At 39.6% G+C, this 8207-nt stretch overlaps 1 pseudogene; it reads right to left on the bottom strand.

The window, feature by feature from the left end:
- Positions 1-546: 546 nt before the first annotated feature.
- On the bottom strand, positions 547-2917 carry LOC147626244 (aldehyde oxidase GLOX pseudogene; annotated as a pseudogene).
- Positions 2918-8207: the final 5290 nt, after the last annotated feature.

An 8207-nucleotide genomic window follows, 5' to 3' on the forward strand; every position in this document is an offset into this window, starting at 1 on the left:
AATTTTACTTCTGTAGAAGTGTGTGTTGCACAACTCTGGGGTATTTTTTTAGCATTGAGATCCTACAAGATCCTAAGATAAGTTTACAACACTGGTGGAAGATATAGGTAGGTGTCTACCTTACTCGAGCTCAAGGGTGATCGTGTGGAATGAGCTCCTATAAGTGTGTATTTTTTGAAGTAGGTGTGATTTAAATCAAAGCGATTATGGTTTAAAATTCTTTTTTTTTAAAATGGTGTTATTTTGACATGTGTGTTCTGGAACATTGTGTTTTGTTCCTATATATGGATGTCATACATGCTTGGAAGTGTTGAGGATTAAAATGTATGGATGTATTTTAATATGCTATATGGAAATTTTTATTTTACTAAATTCCATTGTGTTAGTGTGAAACATCTTAAAGCTAGTTAATTGAAACCTCACATGCACTTGTGTGCAAGATCTTGGTTCGTCATTGTGATCCCAATAGCCCACCATCCGATCACGTAGGTTCTTAATCCCAATAGCCCACCATATGATCATCTAGGTTCTTAATCCTCTTAATGAATGCATCCCTTAATCCCAATGCAAGGAAAATCCAACTCAATACTCTTAATCCTCTTAATGAATGCATCACTTAATCCCCATGCAAGGAAAATCCAATTCAGTACTTTGATGAGGAAGCTAAAGTCTCAAGGTTGAGATCAAGGGGGAGAGAGAGAGAGAGAGAGAGAGTAGTGGAAAAGCCCATGTTCAAAGTCCCATCCCCGACTCTCACTCTCACTCTCCATATATGGTCCAAGCTTGGTTATGACGTTAAAACTACTCCTACTAGTCCTCACTCTCACTCTCACTCTCACTCTCACTCTCGGAAGACCCATGATATGGGCACGCTAGCGACCAAGTACTCCCGGAGGAGTTGACTTGCCACCTAACGCACCCACTAAAAACTCTACTACTACTCACTCTCACTACTACGCACCCATGATATGGGCACTCTAGCGACCAAGTACTCCCGGAGGAGTCGACTTGCCACCTAACGCATCCACTAAAAACTCTCTACTACTACTCACTCTCACTCTTAAGGGCACGAACAAAGTAACGGGTCCCAAGACGAGTCAATTTATTGATCCTAGGATGGGAAAAAATTGTTATTAGTACATGGCAAGAGGATGACCTTTATGTGATCAACTGCACCCACGCCCCTCTGCCGGGCACATTGGCGTTTATCACGAACAGAAGATAGTAGCCAGGCGGTGCCACCATGGGGTTGGGGGGCGATGTCACCTTCACAGCATATTTCCCTGCGGTGCCGCCTTGCGTGTATGTCTGACCTAGGTTGACGAATTGCAGCGTCAGAAGTCTCTGGTTCATGGAGTAGGAGTGCGTGGCGAAGGGCGGGCTGTAGAGGATGATCTGCAAATAATCTAGCCAATCATACGTAAGATTAGTGGGTGCTAATGTCTGCGCGATGGCAAACTGCACAATTAAGGCCGTGGAATTATAGCTAAGCGTAGCGTTGGAGAGAGAGATATTGGTCGGACGGAGCGCATCAACGGAGGGGTGGATATAGTAAGGGCTGTAGGTCTCTATTCTGAGCTCCGTCGGAAATAGAGCCTCCGCTCCGAAGCTGTAACCCACGTTGGGGTTGCTTCCGGCAACGAGGACCTTTCCGTCCGGCAGAAGCACTGCCGTGGAGTGATACAGTCTCGGAATGCTGCTTCCATTTAATATCTCAAATCTCTCTCCGGCTTTGGCTGTGGGCTTGTAAAGCAAAGGGTTTAAGGCTGGCTTTCTGGCTAAACCCCACCCTGCTGTACCCTGCTCTGCGCCATTAATTATCATAATCTCTCTTGTAGGTAGAATAATCATGTCTCCCATCACTCTAGGGCTCGGCATTTCCTCCATTTCCCATGTTGAATTAGGGTTAATTAGGTTAATCCTCCCACATGTGTTATCAGCTTGCTTAAAGACTCCTCCGTTGGCTTGCTGGAATGATCCCTCCGGCGCCCCCCCGCACACCATCACCTCCGTAGATTGAAATCCGTCGGAGTACGACAACGGCAGCATGACGGACGATCCCGACGAAGGATAGCTCCGGCTTCCGCCTGGCATCGTCGGAAATCCTCTCACGACAAGGCCCGCCTTGTAATTTAGCAGAATGGAGTCTCGATTGGCGAAAATAAACAAATTTCCGTCGGAGCAAAGGTGCAAGAACGGGTAGAGATTGTTCTCCACTGCCGGATCGTGGGTTTCGACCAGGAAAGGCAAGTCCTGCACGGCCGCAAGCTGATCATTGACGGAAGTTGCAATTGCCGTTTTGGGAAAGAATTCGTAGCTGAAAGCTCGCCGGCCGCCCACTACAATGACTCGATCGTCCGGCAGGATCTGGTCGGAGGCGTACCACCGACTGACGGAAAGGCTAGCGTTTGCCATTTCCACCCAGTCACAGCTTCCGTCATCGCATGGGGCGAACAGACGGACGGTTTGGCTTCCGTCGTTGAAACCGCCGGTTTGCAGCATGGTTCCGTTGGAGGTGAAGGCGGCGGAGGAGCACCAAGTATCGGTGAGGATCTCAAGTGGGCGAACACTGAAGTTGGAAAGGTCGAGCTCGACGGAATGAGCCCAGCAGTCGATCTTGAGAGCCCGGTCGTTGCTGTCGTTACGGCAACGGCCGTTGGGGAGCCGGATCACGGAAGGGCCGTAGTCGGTTCGGTCGAAGATCAAGACCTTGTTGGTGTGCATGAGAGCCATGTGCATTGCAGAGACTCCGGTATTGGAGACCACAAGCTCCCATGACCCGGTGAGCCCAGCGCAATTAACAGCAGGCTTAATATCATCATTAATCCACAGAATTAAGAGAGGGAAAATTAAGAGCATGATAGGTTTACCACCATGAATATATAAGCAATTACAGTAAGAGAAATCCATTAGAGTAGAATTGCCAAGGCAAAATGTTGCACAAGATTGAATGCAGCACCAATATGTATATAGTTGCATTAAGAGACCTCCATAATTAGAGTAGGACCCATGCATGCATAATGTAGATTAGTACTAAACAAGGGCTCATCTCTTAAACCTCCAGGATTAGAGTACGACCCATGCACGCAAAATGTGGATTAGTACTAAACAAGGGCTCATTTCTTATCAAATTTCATTAAAAATCACATACATCCATCATTTTGCTCGTAGATATATAGTGGGAGCATGCAGCTGCCCCTTAGAAGCTTATCATGACCTCTCACACTTTACCAGTACTTCCACTTGAGTTCTAGTAATAGTTTTACTAGCTCGTGAATAGTGGACACCCCACTAAAGTTCCAAAGCTCTTCACTTTCATAATGCTGCGCATATGCTATGCTCACACTTTGCCAATGCCTTGTAAGTCCACAAACATATACTATGCTCACACCTTGCCAATGCCTTGTAAGTCCACAAACATATACTATGCTCATAAGTTCACAAACAAACAGGTGGGTGGAAAACTATGTTTCACAACAACAAAAATTGCTTCTAGCCCAGATAAAATGCTTGCATGTTCAGCATCCCACATTTGATTTTGGTGCTTCAAAATGCATAATCCACTATACACTTCAAATGTATACTCCACCAACAAGATATTATACACTTCAAATGTATAATCCACCAACAAGATATTATACACTTCAAATGTAGCCATGGAAAAGGGAAAGCGTTGGTTTCTAACAAATTTGTCGAGTTTAATTTCATAAAATTCAATTTTCAAATATTCCTAGTGTGAACATGATACACATATCCGCCCCATCCCATGACATCTCCATGGCTCATTTTGAAATGGGAAGACAATGAGATTCATTAATGGATGGAGATCTATGCTAGGTAACTCATATAATAAATCATCAAGCATATAAGGACTTGTCTTCTCTTTCTCTTGTAAAACTATGAAATTCAAACCCCCCTTTGTTGAACTTGCATGCTACCTTACTTATTCCTAGGTTTTTTTTCTTGCCTCTCTTGTGCTTTATTTTATTGTCGCTCAATTGGGCTAGTCTCTCTTTCTAGAGGGCTTTATGGAAATTTTTAAGTAATCCAACCTCGACACATAAGGAGATTTTTTATTGAATACATCAAAAGCTAGGTAGATTTGGACCAAAAAGGTGTAATTTATTACCTCCAAATTTATAAAAGTAGTGTCTTTAAAATGCCATAGTAACTCAATATAAGACACTTAAGATAGTTAGTGCATAGGCATCACAAACAGCTCAAGGTCATAGCAAGGGACTAAATTACAAAAGATATAGATTATTTGTGAAGCATAACACTAGAACTCACAATAACCCTTATTGATTTCGATCCCTTGCACTAAGGCTCACAAAATGCAAGGGTCATACTGAGATTTATTGTTGCAAGGGTTATATCGAGCAAAGAGTAAAAATTTGTGTTTCTAGTTTTACTTGATGCTGTACGTTTTTTCAAGCTAAAGAAACTTAAAATTTTTCCATTCTTCATAGTTAGAAAATATAAAAAATAAAAATAAAAATAAAAATATAATGTGATTAACAAATTATGAAAATAGGTTGGTGTATACAAAATTATCATGTTCAAACACAACCATTTGAATGAAATTGTGTCATGTTCATGGTAGATCATCATCATCATCATCTTATGCTAGATCTGGGGAGCTGATAATATTTATCTCTAGATCTATAGCTATAGATTATCTAACGTATGTAGGAGAACCCGATGTTGATAATTCATTATACAAATGACTCGCAATATCATTTTCATGTTTTTGTCTTTCTTCTCGAGCAGGTTTCCTGTCATACATCAAGGTTATCTTGATTTTTCGTGTTCATGTTGGTGGAATATAGACGGTTGATGTTGAATTTATGTCCTCATTATCTACAATGTTATTTTCTAAGAAATGTAAAAACTATCTTTTGATTTCATAACATTCAATTTTAAAATATGCATAGTCTAAAAAATATTGAACATGTTATGAATAAGAGCTTCATCTTTTGGCTCACCTTAAAAATGGGAGGTAATGAGAGTTATGAATGGACTGAACTCTATGGTAAGGCAACTCATATAATGGAGCTCTATGGTAATACCACATGTATAAGAACTTGTTTTATCTTGGTCTTGTAAGAGAAATGCTGGAAGCTCACGATAGGCCCTCCATAAAAATAAACATGAGAAGAACACTTAAGACTCAAAATAGATGAAAGCTTATGCACGCGACAAAAGAATGGGTTAAATCTCCCCCACCATGAGAGTGGCACACGTTCTCTTCATGGTGTATGATAAACAATTATGTAGCATGTGAATCATTCAATGTTTTACGACATGGAATGAAATAAGATTGCTTACTAAATGTGTCAACAATTGTCCATATCATATCATTTCGAGAAGATGTGGTAGGTAAACTAGTTATAAAGTCCATAGAAATTTCTTCCCATGGTGCCACCAGAATAAGTAAAGGCATAAGTAGCCCATAATGTTTTCCTTGGCGTCTTTTAACTTGTTGACATGTCACACATTCTGATACAAAAGAAGAAACATCATGTTTTAATTGTGGCCAGTAAAAATATTCTTCTATGGTGCAAAGAGTGGTGAGAATGCCACAATGACCAACATATGGGGGACAATGCATCTCTTCAAGAATAAAAGATCTATAAGGAAGTATAATGCATAAACGCTTTTGAAAGAAAAGGAAACCATCATTATATGCATAATCATGAAGAGGCAACCAATTATTAGTTTTTTCTAACTTGTGCCAAACATCAGAAAAATCAGGATCTCTAACATAGGAGTCACACATATCATGCAAAGAATGAATGTCAAGCGCTAAAATGTTAGAAATAGAAGGTCGTCGACTAAGTGGATAAGAGGATGAAAACTCTGAATAAAAGATGCCCATTTAATGTGGTGGTCTGAGATAAGGGGTTGATTAAGAAGATATCTAATACTTTGTTGGTCGATCTTAATCATAAACTTAGAACCCATAAGATAATGTTTCCACATGCATAAGGCATGGACGACGGCTAATAACTCCTTGTCATATGTACTATATGAAAGTTCAAAAGGTGTCAATTTTCTACTCTCATAAGCCAAAGGATGTCCATCCTTCATGAGGACAACACGGGCTCTAAGTTTGGAATTTCTCCCTCACTCCTACCCATTAATAATTATGGCTCTTTGCCACGTGATTGAAATAGGTTCACATTTCCCATATCCTTGTTCCACCATAGCCCTTCGAGTATCGAGCTTTTGTTTCCTTAAGCTCAATTCTCATAGTAGTTTCTGTTCTACTTCAATCCTTTTTCAGATCTAACTCTACTTCCTCTAAGGTTGGAAAGAATACTTGACCTGTCCTGGCTCTGCACTTTCCATGTCTCTTCTCATTCGGGGGGTGCCAGTATTTGACATCCTAGAATTTGAAGGTTGGATAGGTAATTCCTACCTTGGAGCAAGTCTAGTGTTGGTTGACGGACCCATGCCCATGGATTGCGATTCCTCATCATTGTTGGTTTGGAGACCAAAAAATCCCCGAGCTATATCAATGATACCAGTGGATCTGGTAGGGGAGGGTGGTTTCTCCTCTTCCCCAAACCTAGACTATCGCAGCCCTTCTTCCATGGATTCTTCACTACTAGTCTCGACGGTGGTTAGATTCCTTAAGACACTCAATTGAGTGCTCATTGAGTGGCCTGAACCAACACTCTTTTGATAGGAATATCCTAGGAGATTTGATGCACTATCATCAGGAGTGAGGTAGTCTCCGATGAGCTTTCCAAACCTCAAGTGCATGTGAATATGATTTGATAAGCTAATTTGCTACCCCAATTAAATTCTAGTAAGATACTGTCGATTTGTTTTCTGAGGACATGAGAATGTAGAGAATAGTTCACGACGTGAAAAGTAGGAGAAACGTTCACGTTGTGAACAAATTCCTGTACTTTTACGTGTCTAAAATTTTTTCTTTGGACACAAAAATCCATGTTACCTTGTTATAATTTTTATTACTCTCAAGCACTTCCTTTACCTTAATCTGACAATACCAGGTTCATGAGCTAGATCTGGTTAAAGTCTGAAACTACAAAAATAGTTCATGTCGTGAAGTGGAAACCGTTCACGTTGTGAGTTCCTAGTTCACGTCGTGAAGTGGAATTGGTTCATACTGTGAAAGGAAATTGGTTCACGCAGTGTGAAAGAAAATTGGTTCACATCGTGAGATGCGTTGAAACAGTTCATGTAGTGAAATATAAATCGTTCATGTCATCGTGAAGTATTTAATGTCGCTAGTTCACAGATTACAATTTTGTCAGACCCGTGGTGTCAAAGGTGTCAAGATAAGGCAACCTATTTTTAGCAAGGTAATCCCATGAATTGTGGCGATGATTTCGAGAGCGTTTCACGCCGTGAGATTGCAGGGAGTAGTTCACGTCGTGAACTGATCTTCTACATTTTCACGTGGAGAATTCATGGTTGATAGAGATGAGTTTGGGTGAGGAGAGCTTACAAGCTCCATGTAAGCTAATTTTCTTACTTTGTTTATGAATTTTAATGAAAAATCTATGGTTTTCTTGATTTTTTTGTTTTGCAAATGATTGAATTAAATTCAAATGCTATGCCTTTGATGAAAAGGCCACCCCCTTCTCTTCTTTACATTCCAACCTTTCTTAATCCTAGAAAGATTAACTAAGTGACTAATTAAACTCTTCTTATTGTTTACTCTCTTGAATTTAGAAAATTGTGTAGAATAGAGTTCTATAATTCTAAATTGGGTTAATTAAGTTAAGTGAAGAAAGATAAAAATGAGAAATGGTCAGCCATACAAAGTAGGTTATGGCAAAACTTTCCAAAATTTTGTGAAAAAGAAAGTTTGTTTTTATGTTATTCTAAAAGAGTTATTCCTACCATTTTTGCATTTAAAAGAAATATTCTAATTACTCCATGTACATATTCACCTATGAATATGCATGGATATCATTGACATTAATTATTAAATGTGATTTCTTTGCATAGAAAGATGCATAAAGGAACTTTTTTTTATTAGAAAAGTGTTATTCCTATTAAATTTGATTTCTATGCATAGAAAGATGCATAAAGGATTTTTTTTAATTACAAAAGTGTTATTCTTATTAAATTTGATTTCTATGCATAGAAAGATGCATAAAGGATTTTTTTAATTACAAAAGTGTTATTCTTATTAAATTTGATTTCTATGCATAGAAAGATGCATAAAG

Source organism: Cibotium barometz, chromosome 22, assembly GCF_041138505.1.
Source record: "Cibotium barometz isolate CiBa-2024 chromosome 22, ASM4113850v1, whole genome shotgun sequence".
In the NCBI taxonomy this organism is placed as follows: Eukaryota; Viridiplantae; Streptophyta; class Polypodiopsida; order Cyatheales; family Cibotiaceae; genus Cibotium; species Cibotium barometz.